At 39.6% G+C, this 14659-nt stretch overlaps 1 protein-coding gene across 7 annotated transcripts in view; it reads left to right on the forward strand.

Annotated features, from left to right (window-relative positions):
- Positions 1-14659, forward strand: part of LOC147910662 (uncharacterized) — a 446179-nt gene that overhangs the window by 418090 nt on the left and 13430 nt on the right. For 4 of the 7 annotated variants that reach the window (XR_015548455.1, XR_015548454.1, XR_015548453.1 and 1 more), the window contains exon 4: positions 3270-3415. The exons of the other annotated variants lie outside the window; for them this stretch is intronic. The gene's annotated coding sequence lies outside the window, so the exon portion shown is untranslated. The remainder of the gene's footprint in view (positions 1-3269; positions 3416-14659) is intronic. 7 annotated transcript variants of the gene reach the window in all.

Raw genomic sequence — 14659 nt, forward strand, 5'->3', positions numbered from 1 at the left:
GTGAATGTAATGACGCAGGAATGCACCGGCCAAAGGCCGCAAACTAAGCATTTTCGTTCTACGCTCATTCTTTATGGTTTTGTTTATGCCTATGTTAATACATATTAATTGAAATTAATTGAAATTAATTTATTTTTACCAAAAATAATATACATCACAATAACAATTTATGATTCTGCTATTAATTAAAATTAGTTAGTTAAGTTTAGTAGAAAGAATAATTTTGTTGGAATATGTAAAAATTTAATTAGATATAAATCTGAAATTAATTTGGATCATTAAAATAATTATGTAAGACTGCATTAACTTCTAACAATCAATTTGGACGTTCTATGTAATTATTTTGATGGTCTAACAAAATTATTTCCAGATCTATTAATTAGCTGCAGATTTATTAAATTTTTAGCTGCTTTAACAAAATCGTATTTTTCATGTAAAAAATTCCGGAAAAAGAGAGAAGCAAAAAAACAGTTTAGAGAGATAAAAAGGTCTTCGGATAAAAATAAAACCTGTAACAGAAGGATTCCGTGTAAACCTGCGATCGACCGCCCACGTCTAATTGACACCTAATCTAACGGTTTAGAGAGATTTTTCCTTTTTTCTAGTAGAATGATACTTCAAGAAGAGAAAGAAAGTAAAATCACGCCTCATAAGGACGCTTTCTACGTAAATATCATAAAATTAAAACCTTATATCGTTGCATTATCGAATTGTAAGACCAAGCTGCCTGATAAACAATAGCTGGAACAACGGCAAAGCTACTTCAAACGTCAGTACTTGCACTATCGCTTCCCAGTGCGATTTTCCAGCCTTATCTATCCGAAAGAAACGCGAGATGCGAGCGAGTCAGCCTTGCCATTTAATTCGACGATCGGCGATATGGCTCCGTGATCGTTAACGCCGATAACTCGCACGGCCCCTAGATCTGAACGGCCGGACCTGCCGGTATCGATAAAACCGCAATGATCCGGCGGTGATACTTGGGCATAATCTGAACAATCCGCGGCGGATGAGAGAACCGGCGATGAGGGAACGTCTCTCTGGGGAGTAGGAATCGGCATCGCGTGGAGACGAGCTGAGAACGAGCGCGAGTGGAAGAAAGATAGGCGTAAAGGAAAGAGAAGGAAAGGGAGAGATAAGGAGTAGGGTGTTCAGACGAGTCGTCCGCCAAGGTGTCGGCAAACAGGACTGTTCGACGAGTGGTTCGACTCCGGTGGTCCACGACGGTAATGCCTTAGTTTCCATGCAAACTGGCCGTACGCCTCCATACCTTACGCATAACCGGATATTAACATGGGAAGTGGCCGACGCGGACTCTCCAGGCCCCTGTCGTTGTCCTCTTCCCTGCACCCGCCCTTTTCTTCTCTTCGCCGCGCGAACCCCTTTTCCTGTCTCGCCGACGAAGGTGGGATCGAGATCAAGATCGTGATCTCGATCGAGTCTACGAAACATGTCTCCAGCATCGCTTCGATAGTTAAAGATCAGCTATTCAGATCTATTCCAAAGATATAGACTTATTCTTTCGATCGTGTAGATTACGCTGGCTTATTCTTTCGATCGTGCGCACGATTTGACTGTTGCGTTTTCTAAAATATAATACATCGAGACGGTGATCTACGCCCGATGCGATCAGTGACGAATGGTTTCTCAGACTGTTGTGGCCGAACTAGATAATGACGTTACAAACTCGATATACTGAAGAAAATGCTAAATGGAGCATGGGTGTGGATCTCGCTTGCGGTTAAAGTTTATGATATTCTCACGCTCTGAATCTTCAGGGAATTTCAATGCGATGCTACTCATTTCGTGCACGCATAGTAAACTGTAAAGAGATCTAACGCGTGCTTGTACTAACGGTAATATATTTTAAATTCCATAATGATTCAATCCTGGTTGATGCAATTGGTGGTTGAGTTCAATAACCATTATATACATGGTATATTGTGGCATAGTCATCTATATTGCATCATTAGAATTAAAGATATCGTAAAACACATAAATTGCCAATAGATTTGATGTTTCTCATAAAAGAATCCTCACCACACTCGGTGAATCTCTGACGATCTTTGGCATTTCTATGATCGAGTCTAATCCTTTGATTAGTTCACCAACGATCATATCTCGTTATATGCAAGAGCGACTGATACCGATTGCACGAGAATCCAGGCGAACGTGAATGCAATTGATTGACACTTGGGATCTACGAGATCACGCGGACGTGAGAACGTGATGTCGAGCATTAAGACGGACGCTTCAAAGTGAGATTCGACGCGGTAATCCAGAGTGATGCAACTCGCAGGTAAAAAGAACGTCTCGGGGAAAAGCCGGAATCTATTTGATGCAGACATGTGGCTGATGCTCCTAATACGGAACGGCACATCCGCGCGTCAATTCTTTGGCAAATTACCGACGCATTCGATACGGATTCGATCGAGGCTTATCATCGGAATCAATTTGTTTCGCGAGCGTATCCATCTCTCCGATCTCGATCTAGATCCCCGCACGCTCGCGCTTGCTCGGTTTCCCTCCTCCGTGGTCCATTCCGACGTACGTGTAAGAAGAAGCGGACAGGTGAGGCAACCAACGGATTCCCTGGATCATATGTCAGAGACAAACGACGCTCACGTAACAAGATGGCGTCACGGTTCTCGGGGAATCGCTGTACTTAGCGCTGATTACTCCCCGAACGCCTCAACGGCGGTCGCTTTCGTTCTCCATTCAGATGATGTACCTACCTGCGAAGCTCATCGATCCCGTACCTTTGACGAATACAGACATCAATAGCGAACAACATGCTTCTAATATTGTTTTCCTTTCGATTTTTATGAAGAGATGTGAAGAAATGAAAAAAAAAAAATAGAATTGTATCTGTTAAAGAAAAATCATAATTGTTTTGATATCGAAAGATGATGTATATAAAAGAAACATTAAATTATACAAAAGATTTTGGTAGATATTAAATTTCAAAAATAATAATGTAGCGAAAAATTCATGTGACATTTTTAAATTCTCTCTTTGCGATAAGAGTAAGAATTAAAATAAAATAAATTAATAGGCGTTTTTTTTTTTCATAATCTTATGATTTGATGAATTATTTTATGATTTTATGAACTTAATCGAAAAAATACGATATTAGAAGCATGTCATTTTATAAATTTTATTTAAATATTATTTAAATTTTATCTTATATTAAAGATCATATTATGCTACTCTTTCAGTAAAGATGGACAAAATGCACAAAATGTTTTTCAATTTGATTCTGTTAACAGAGAATGAAAAATGCGGAAACGAAAGCAAAGTTTCACTTACCGTTGATGCAGAAAAATCTCAAGGAAGATATATCGCAACGAGCTGGATCACGAGGGATTTAAATGGCAAACAGTGTCAGAAGGCGGCAAAGAGGAAACGGATAATGGTAATTGTTAAAGTAATTACGCCAACTTTATTTATGATCGTAATACTTTGTTCCTAACGTCTCGCGAAGGATCGCGTGCTTCGCGGCAGAATGTAACGTGGCGTAATAAAAACCGTCGTGCTCTCTGTGCAATTAAGCGGGCATACAAACCTTTCGGTCACGCCATTTCTTTAGCGATCAATCTTGCCGCAACTCATCGATAAGTTTATCTTCGAAAGAAAACACTTCTTTACGGCTATACGACTATACGAGTATCAGCGATCGATTCGTCCAACGCACTTCCGGGAACACTTATTTTCTCACGAGTGAGATCGAGCTTTTCAAGTAACAGAGGGGGTTTTCGTAACAGGCGCAATCGCGTGTTGAGAGGTAACTTTCTTACAGGCCGCGGATAGATCGTTCGAGCCCTCTTTGCGAATTGACTGTACGTTGAGGTCAGCGTATAATGTCATTCGGGGGATGGTCGATCACGTAGCAGAGAGAAATGCCTTGGTGGAACGAGCGAACGTTCTCGTTTTCCTGGCCGACATTTCTCGCCTTTTACTAAGTGTCCAATTTCGCGGATTTAGAACGGACGCCGTTGATCTTACGTTGGTATCGATAAATCGCATACATTCGCATCGCCAAGCTCGGTGTGATCTCGATCATGAATTCTCTCGCGCGTTCCCGCCTTCCATTTCAAGCCTTTCATTTTCCATCCATCTACAGTATTAAATATGCCAGTACAAACCGCAATTTTTTTAATTTTCTTAATTCTAGGATGTTATCGATATTAAGTAATACAGTATTGCTATTGTTAGGTAAATTTTACATATACGAGGAAATAGGTTATTTTTACAATTAATATAACACAAGTGTTTCATGTTTTAATTATATTATATATATAATATAAATATTTATATAATCTAAACTGTATAAATACAAATAATATAATTATTAGCTTTAAAGGAAAAAAATAAGCAGTCTATCGAATTCAGTTTTGAAATAATGTGGAGTATTAGTCTAATTTTGTGTATGTATGTGTGTGTGTTTTTGTCTGCTTATAACACTTACCTAAGTAAAATATTTTTGTATTATTGGCCGGCGATAAATCGAGAACGGGGATATAGAATCGCGTTGCAATGAATTTTTATATGGAGAAGATGATTATTACGATAATCTCTGATCTACGGACTTATCTATCGTGAGAGGGTACGAGGCCGGGGCAGGACGATGCGAGACACACGCCGTTCTGTCGTCTCTCATAGACCTATAACGGGCTCTTTCTTTTCACCTCACGCGCGCAGTTGCGACAGTTATTAGTCAAGATTAGCTCTCCCGTACGCGCAGGAGAGCGGCGGTCCTCATGGCGCGCCTGTATTTTGACAGGGCTCATCTCGAAATTAATCGACACTCGTTTCGTGGCACTGGGATTACGATTTATCTGCATTATCCTCGTACAACCATCGGGACAAAGATCCCGAGCCATTCTCTCTCTCTCTCTTCTTATCCCTTGGTTCCCACCGCACTCATACCCTGTTTCTCTCTTCCAAGAATTAAGATTTCTGCGCCGTGAAATCTTGCCTGGTTTCACCGTTGCAGCATACGACGCGAGGGCATTGTGTGTGCACTGTGCGGTACCACCTAGGAGCGAGAAACTCGTGAGTACACGCATCGTAGACCACCGTTGTGTGATTAGGTGCGCCCGTGTCGTTCGTTCGACGTGACACGTGTTCGACGTTCCGTTCCTCGAGAATGGACCGCGGCTGATCGACGCGAAGGCTGATTGTGCGAACGAGGGAACGAAGTGGCCGCTGTACAAGTCGAGGTACAAGCCTGCAAATGCAATCTAACGTCTGACCTTCGTAAAAGAGACATCACTATTATATATGAAAAGTTTCTCTGAAATTATATATCATTAAGATATATACAAACTGATGTTTTTCAAGGCATACATACTTTGATGATAATTCAAAATTCATATTTTCTTGGCAGAAATTTAAATATGTCGTTCTTTTGCATAATTTCTTAATTTCTTCTAATAGTATCTGATCTTCTTGATACTTTACAAATTTACTTATATCTATAATTATTTAACTTTTCGCCAGCAACATTAAATTAACGTTTCTCAGAAATAGAGATCTTCGAGGAAGAGCAAATTTTTTTATTGTTTCAGATTATATAAAAATTTGAAAAAAATTCCGATATACTTATGAATGTTTTACTATTATAGAAAAATTTTACCTATTTTTTACAGATTTAATTTTACCAAAAAAAAAAATATTCACAATAAAAAAAATATTGATGGTGCCTTTAAAAATTCCATGTATCGATGGAGAGTTAATTGTGAATCAACGTGTTATAGAGATATATTTCAATAAAAAGATTAATTTTCAATGCCTTAAAATTATTTTCAGAGTATATCCGTTATACATCGCATTCTTATCGAATTCATGAAAGACCGTTACGGCATGCTGTGTGAAATCGCGCGCGTGCAGAAGCGACGGGAGACATTTGACGTTGAAATTCGATAACGATTACGCGGCGCGTAAGGTTGACAGGCGCAGCCAAGTAGCCAAGTTGCCGCCGGGTAATGCATCGCCGTGTTACCGCCGACCACAACGACCAGGAACGTATAGTAGTGAAGAGACATAGCGGATACGTAGACGATGCGTATAACGGGTAACATGATTAGCGGCTGGTTCCCTCGGTGCGGCGTACGCGAGAAACGCGGACCACCCCCGTAGAGGCGCGTAATACTCAGGCTCTACCCGCTTATACATATCGGCGCTGAGGATTCATAAGGTAGACTACCTTACGGCTGGGGTGTCGCACTTCCGTCGTATCTCATCGTTGTATCGTTTCTCGCGCCTCTCTGGTCGGACGACAAGAAGCGACGCTGGAAGTAGACGAAACGCTGTTCCGATGTTTAACTCGTGGCGCAAAACTCGCTGCTCTCTCTTCCCCCACATCCTCCGTCGACATACCATGCCGGGAGAAACTATTGTGTTAACGACTACAAAAAAACAACGTAGTTGTTTTGTTCCTTGTAGAACGACTTGTCGTAAAATACATCTTCCTAGGAATCTCCCTCTCGTAAGAATTCATATCCGACACATAATATCCGCTGGTCTTATCTCCATCTAATACTGTTCTTTGCAAGAAAATATTAGTAGAAGATTTTGCGCTGCAGATTTTTTTATTTTATTAATCTTAATTGTAATATTAAGATCAATCGTATATATTACCTATTGTAATTTTTTAACGTAATTACTCGCGTGAAGTATTTCTGACATCTCAACGTTATATATTTCAATTTTCGTTGTTCTCTTTGATAATTTACAATTAAATAAAAATTCTATATACATCTTTTAGACACAGATAAATAAAAAAAAATTTTTAATTGTAAAATAATTTGCACTAAATATAATAATGTGTACAAATACACGAAAAAGAAAATCTCGTTGCATTATAATTGGAAATCTGGTAAATTTATGATCAGAAAGATATAAATCAGACATTTATAATTAAATCCATTAAATATTTTAATCGAGGTAACCAGAAATTCAACTACAATATTCAGAATCCTAATTGATATGATTATCTGTTTTGTTTGTATTTGCTGATACAACCAAAATATTTTTCTTTTTAGTATTCGTATGTTTAGTGAACGTATAAGACCGAGACACTCCTGAATACTCTACGTGAGCAGAGTTAGTAGCCATACTCTTTTAAGAATACATGTCTTTTTTTCAAATTATAAGACTTCTGTGGTCATTAATTAAAATTAATTAAAATTTATTATTTGTAAAATTACATTAATAAGAATTGTCAGTAAAAATTATATTCTGAAAGAAATTTTATTAAATTCATATATTTAATGTATAAAAAAGTTAATCTCCACCTTCCACCCCAAATCATCTTTTTTTAATACATTTTTTTAAAATTTATGTACATCTGTATCCTTTTCTTGTGATTTAGATGATAATCGTAGATGTGAGTAATGAAGGGTTAAACGTAGAAATAATTGCAATACATACATCTTTGCGCGCTATATACAATACTTCTTAAAATCATTTTGATACGTACTCATGTCATCTTTTCGCGATAGTTGATGTTCAGAACAACTCGAGTGTACGGACTTTCTCGTACGTTAATTTATCTTAAGTCGATTGTCTCCCTCAGCTTATAAAGATGGTAAAAAAGTATCCGTATTCATGGATACAACGCATCGCATCTGAGAGGTCCTTAAGTTTATCGCGGAAGCGCTACGTCATTTGTCTCGAAAAAAAAAAAAAAGATTCGCATTTACCTCGCGTGGCGTGATATATCAACGTTTGGATAAGTGTGTCGCTTTTGGTGTGTCGACCTCGCGGATTAATCGAAGGATGAATAAGCTACTAGATACCTACGGGACGACTCGAAAGTGAGATCTCAAACGCGACACAATGGAGCTCTCTCGCGCTTCTCGGCTGGTCGGTCGGCCTGTATATCCCGCGGCTGACCTGTTGCAAATGTGAATTAATGAGGCACATACGTCTTAGCGGGACATTACGGGTTGATCTAAACTCGATAAAGGCGAGACCATATCTTCTCCATGCGCGCAGTCCACAATGCAACGGACGTATCTACGAACGCGCGGCGCGCGGCATTAATTTATAACGCCCGCAAATGCAAGGACTCGTTATACTTTCGTCCGTAATATTCTTAGCCTTCCCAACCGATGCTTATCGGAGAATGTAATAGATCCTTCGTGTATTCCCCTCCGTGTGCCAGACTGTGATAAAGGCGAACTGAAGATTTATGGTCTTTCTTGGTCATTAGTCGGCGGGCTATTAAAATTGCATAAGGATTGCGAGAAGGAGGGATACATTAAAATATATTAAATATCGAAATGTAAGTGACACAAGTTGCTTGATGTTTTAAGAACGAGATGTGCCGCCGTGTGATTTGTGTCCGCCGTCCTCAAAGTGTTAACGATCCCGGCATACCGGCATACTTTCGAGACTGGTTAAGAGAGATTCCAACTGATATTTTTTAGACAGCCGACGTAGATCCGATATCATCGGAGGGCTCGGTGCTTACCACTCCTGTACGTCATTTGTCTCGGGCTCTTTTACGCCCCCAGTCTCTCATACCGCTCCACGTACCGGGTGAATCTTCCCCATAAATCTATTAGATAGATCATAAAAAATCAAAGTAGAAAATTATCGATGACGCACCTACTATCTTGTTTCATTTATTCATATATGGAAAGAACGACGATTTTGCTGAATTCAACAAAATTATTTTCAGAATAATTAAAATAATTACGTAAGAATTTTAAGCATGATGAGCATTAATAATAAGCAAGAGTTTTGAGATATTCTAGCAACCAGTTTGAGCGTCCTTATAATTATTTCGATGACTCAACAAAATTATTTCCCACATCTAGCTATTTGTTAAATATTACAAAACCGTTCTCGTGTAGAAAGAGTTGGTTCATGTCATTTACATCGCGATTTGCACGCAATTTTTTTTACTTTGAGTGATATTTGATACTTTTTAAAACAAATATTCAAGCATCTTTAATTCAATCACCGAATTCACGAATGGCATATTGCATTGCCAGATCAGCTATTTTTTCGCCGACGCTCCGGCTACCTCTTGGCCTTCGAGTAGTGGGAGTACGCAACGACGCCGTAAAGTACGTCCCTTCGGCGGGGGCGACATACAGTGGCCGCTTTCAATGCCAGGCCTGGTATATTGGCGACGATGCGTTGAGTCAAGGAGCCACGGTGGAAATCCTCGGGACACCGGGTAGCCTCGGTTGGGAGTAGGATTACAGACCGTACCCGTGGCCAAGACCACCCACGGGTTGAATCGATCAGCAACTGATATACCCGAAGACGCGGAGCGAGCGAGAGGGAGAGAGGTAAACGGACAAAGGTGGGACGGAAATGAGGAGGAAAAGGGAAAGAGAGAAAGAGAGAACTTACAGGTGTACCAGGGCTGCTTATACGCCTGTGGGACGTGCTTCAATTCGCGATAACGGCCACGGCGCGAGCTTATGTAGGACCTATCGGGGCGCGGGAGCTTTTGAGAGCCGATCTTATCGCGGCAGAGACTTACGACTAGCGTGCGAACTCCACGGCGGTTCCGACCGCGTCCGACCGAGGAACAAATCACGCGATCGGTCGTTGGTGCAGAGATCGCACGAGTATACCTTGGACTGCCGAATTTTTTAGCATGCGAAAATTTTTTGTCATCCGTCGTTCGTTCGTTTGTTCCCGTAAAACCACATCTCTGAACGCACATCTCTGCGTTGCAGGAGGACAACAATATTGTTCATTTTTGCGATAAGATAATAATAAAACTTGATCCTACAATGTGCTCTTTTCTTGCCTGTTTCTTGCATTTTATCACTTTTTATCTCTTGACATTATAAAAGTAATTTTTTCTTTTTTCTTTTTAAATTCTTACTGGAAATTCCATATTTTCCGTGCGAAGTCTTACAAAGTCTCAATGTAACAAGGATTCTATATCGCAATGATTATTTCCTTCTATAAGCGAATGTAATTTTATCACTGTCTTGACTAACGATTAATTGTTAACATTCTTTTTAACGTTTGTAATACATCTTATATAATTTTTTATCGTACTGATGATGGTCAGGAAGTGATCGAAATGTTTACGTATCATATTAAAACTTTTTTTTTAATGTATGACTTTTGCTAAAAACATCAATTGTAGCTGTATGCTCCTTATTATTTGTAATTTGTATTGTTTAAGTCACCTCTAAAAAGTCTTCAAATTTTTATCTCTTACCTTTTTACCTCTATCCTGTTTCTTCGTTTTCTGTCTCACTGAGGTGTAAAAATTGACGAATCTTTTAAGAGACAAGAAATGCGATTGTTGATAAAACGGTCGCAAAAAGGGAAAAAAGCAAGAGGTAAAAAGCAAGAAACAGGAGGAAGCAAAGAGGATATTGTAGATTAGGCTTAAACATCATCAAGAGGAGGCATTCATGCATTCTTCATTTAGCTCGCTTAACCATTAAACAAAAGACCCATGATGACATATAATAATAAAAGGAAATCATGAATAAAGGGAACTTTCTTATTAAAGAGCACCGTTGAATCGCGAATTATCGCGAGGTCGCGAATTCCGCACCGGTAATGCGACGAGAGAAGGAGGCGATGGGCGAATCGTCGTCACCGCTATCGTCTCGGGGCACTGATACTCACGAGGCCTGACGATATCATAAATTCCGGCAATTATGTCTAATTAATAAGTATCCGGTTAACCGGAGGGGGCTACGCATGTTCGATCACAGGCGCGAGCAAGCGGGAGCACGAATTTAATGCCGGCCGCGGGAAATTTAGATGAAGGGGAATCCTTAGTCCATTGGTTCAATGCGCGCACCGTAAAGCACGTTCTTTATTAATGTAGCGGCGAAACGCGCCGATTCGACTGGCACTTTCATTACCGTCCTTCTAATTGCCCGCCATTTAGATGAACGTATATAAACGCCGTAATACACGAAGGTTTGTCGTTTGCTCGCCCGCGATCTCGCGTCACCGCACTCGGAACATCCGGCTGCGGGACCACGAGAATCTCAACAGAAGAAAATAAACTCGAGCATTTAAATGGACCTGGCACCTCTGGATAATCTGGAACGTTAAAACGAACGTCTCTGCTAGAGTTTTTCATATCCTATTCGGAAACGTTTAAATCAATTTAATATGCAGTTTATTAATACAAAAATGTGTGTGGGATGTAATAAATAGGTCACATATGTAAATATTATTAATAGTAGTAGTTGTAATAGTAAATCTGTCAAGTGAATAGCAGTAGAATATAAATTCCTTGTAATTAGTCCGAAATACATACATATGGCAGATTAATAAAATTATCTAAATGACGTTCAAACTCTTATTAAAAAAATTTTATCAAGTTAATTTTAATTTATTTATTTATTTAAGTAATTTTATTGCACTATTTCTATACATATATATTTTTTTATATATATATTTCTTCACAAATTCAAAATTGTATACTAAATAGATCAACGGTTCCTAAACGGTGTTGCATTTGTTACGAGTTATATGGTCAACAAATGTTTAATTTGTGAAAAAAAACCGTCTTCGTTAATTAGGCAAAATGGCTGTACTATTCGTTTCCAAAAATTAGCGTTACTTAATATTAGCAATTCCGAATAAAACTACGAAATTTCGAATAGAATGCGCAGAAATGTGTCCGGCTTGCCTTTTAGCACGATTAACACCATCCCAGGCGGTGACATTGTACACCCTTCGTTGGGACAAACATACCAGTTTCCACGGAATCGTTGAAATTACCATCAATTCTCCTTTTTAACGTCCGAAATCCACGTACAGTCATGTCGCGGTCGGTTATTCCTCCCCGCCGACTTCTCGAGTGGCGAAGAAGCATTGGGTCTCCTTCAAGAGCGGCTCATTGAAATTCAAATGTCAATCTGGAGGAGGTACGAACACATATTGCCGAACGGAACGGTAGTGAATGCGGAGTGCTTCTCTCGCGATGTCGAAAACGGTCGTCGGATCGCGCCCATGTTTGCTCTGAAATTCTGTTCGGTGGACGAGGATCTCAAGCTCCAAGGTTGTAGCTCCTCTTATCCGTCGGTGTTGTTTTATAGTCATGTTGGACAGGCAAATATGTTCTGGGGCAGATCTCTTCTTGTCACGTTCGCGGCTGGTCACCTCCGTGACTGGCACTGACGTGTCGCCGTCGAATGTACAACATGACCAAAGGCTATAAAAATATGTCTACTCAATGAAGAAGCAAAGATAAGTGCTCATTAAGCATCAATAGAGGTTTGAAGTAGAAAAGATTAGCCATCTCCGATTAGAAAGAATTTAAGAATTGAAGGGAAATGGTAAATATATAGTCGAGAAGTACAACGTGTTTGCCCAATGGAGAGGAATCTCTTCACGATCAATGACGTAGAAGAGAGAAACCGATTAGCTAATTTAAAATTTCAATATTCGTCTTTAAGTCCTCATCACATCGTGTAGAAAACTGAGCATACAATAAGAAATGAAGCTCATCGTAAATGCGCATGTATCATTATAATTTACGCACCTAATTAAAGTCTTGTTAACGAGTAGGACAGAATCCAGAAAAATAGCATGGAAGAAAAATGTTTTCGTCGCCACGACCGCCGCCTTTTGAAGACTTACGCGCGTAATTAAAATTCTTCATGAGAAGATAAATGAAATTCTTATCGGGAAGGGGTTAAAACACGACCGCCGCCGGATAATAACGCGTGGCTTTATCGCTATCGGCCGTAAGCGCCGTTTCCGACCGCAAAGGCGGTAAGACAGTTAACCCGTGAAATATTCGACGTGCGACGCGACGCGGATTTTGATTTACACGCGCGTTAATTCCCGAGGACGAGAGGGAAGCTACTGTGAGGGGAAAGTATTATACCCGCGGCCGCGACAAGTTATCGTCTAAAGAAAAAGGAATCTGAAATGATACATACCAGGCAGAGTCGCTGGGTGGTTGCATTACGATCGGATGAAGGTCGCGATGGATTTACAATCCGCGAAATTCTTCGCCTGTAATATCTTTTAAAGGGTGATTTCGTTTGTCCAAATAAATAGTTCGGTAAATCAGTGGCATATAAGTATGTAAACTACATCTCTTTCTTTTATTTTTCAGTGACACGAAATAACTTATACTTTAACTAATTTTAGACTGGATTGTTTCACCTTTCGATAAACTTCAATTAATTCTCTTACTCTCTTTCCTTTTACTCTTCTGTTTATTTATTAGATAAATTATCACATATTATTATTTTTATCCGAAGATGGGACAACCGGCTCAGAGTATTTTTCAGTAAGAGACACGAATGACAGTGAATCATTTAATTTTTGTTTAACAATGGCAGACAATAAGTATAATAATTTACTGAGTCATTTAGAAGCCTGTATGTTACGGTTGAACTAGTATACACTTTTTGCACTTAAAGTGAAATAGGTTTATTTTAGCAAGAGCAAGAAGGAAAGTTCTAGTGCAGTCCAGTGCAGCAATAAAAAACAAATCTTATGTCTCTTGCTGGGAAACACCCTTAATCGGTTTCTTACAGCTTAATGAATGAAAATTATATTACTTTACATATTCTGTAACGTACTCTAGTATAACTGGATAGTAATCATCCGTTGCTCTTACGTGAGTACGAGACTTGAATGAAATTCTGACTGGAGGCCAGCAGACATCAGCTACCATTTTCCTACGGCTTTGGTACCCATTATGGGACACCGGGCCCTATTTCTGCGCGCGTCTATAAATCCGGCGTCGTCGGGGGTGGGGGGGGGGGGACAGGACATTCTCTTGCACACGCGAATGATAAACCGTCCGGCGTAATATTTCAAAATGGCGCAGCTACGTACTCGGTAGATGGCACAGCTCGATATTATTTAGCGTCCTGGGGTCGCACCCACTTAACCCCATCCCGCGGACGAGCGAGCGCGCAAAAAGGGCGCCCACAAAGACAGAGAATAAGTTACCTTAGTCCGCGCGAAAGGACGCGGAATGGCATTCCCGCCGTGCGCACGAAGCCTTAACGGCAGCGCATCGGTCGCACCGCGGAAAGTCCTTATCGTGTCCGGAGACCCTGGACCGCCTTATTAATGGTCACAGGTGAGAATCTGTCGCTGTGACTTTTCGAAATTGTATTATAATCGAGCGCACCCCTCTTGTGCTCGAAACAGTTAGGACATTCATTAAATAAGACCTAGTGAGAAATGATAATGGATGTCGATTTGACGTCGAAATCATCAAATTGACGTCGATTCGACATCGATTCCATTGTCATTTCTCACTGGGGAATAAGGACCCTTGATTGATTAAAACATCAAAATAAAAAATCAAATGATTCCTACATGCCCTTTTTTTATTTTGCTATTTTATATTTATTATTGCTATAGAATTATTGCTACAGAAGTTATTATTCTATTGGTATAAATAAATATAATACATAGATACAAAAATCTTAAAGTCAATATTATTCAATTAATTTTAATTAAGGTATTTAAATTATTTAAATCAAATATTGTGGATAGTTTTTGACTTTCTTCGATTTTAAAAAGAAACGCCGAAATGTTAAATACGCAATTTTTAACATACGCATTGATTGCCTAGAAGATATAGTGACGGCAATCTGTCTATACTTTATATCGAACGGCAGGTAAAACTGATCGAAGGAAAGTGGCATTAACATTTTTTAGTAAAAAGGTGTAT

The sequence above is a fragment of the Acromyrmex echinatior genome, chromosome 2, assembly GCF_024713525.1.
Source record: "Acromyrmex echinatior isolate Ae372 chromosome 2, ASM2471352v2, whole genome shotgun sequence".
NCBI classification, from domain to species: Eukaryota; Metazoa; Arthropoda; class Insecta; order Hymenoptera; family Formicidae; genus Acromyrmex; species Acromyrmex echinatior.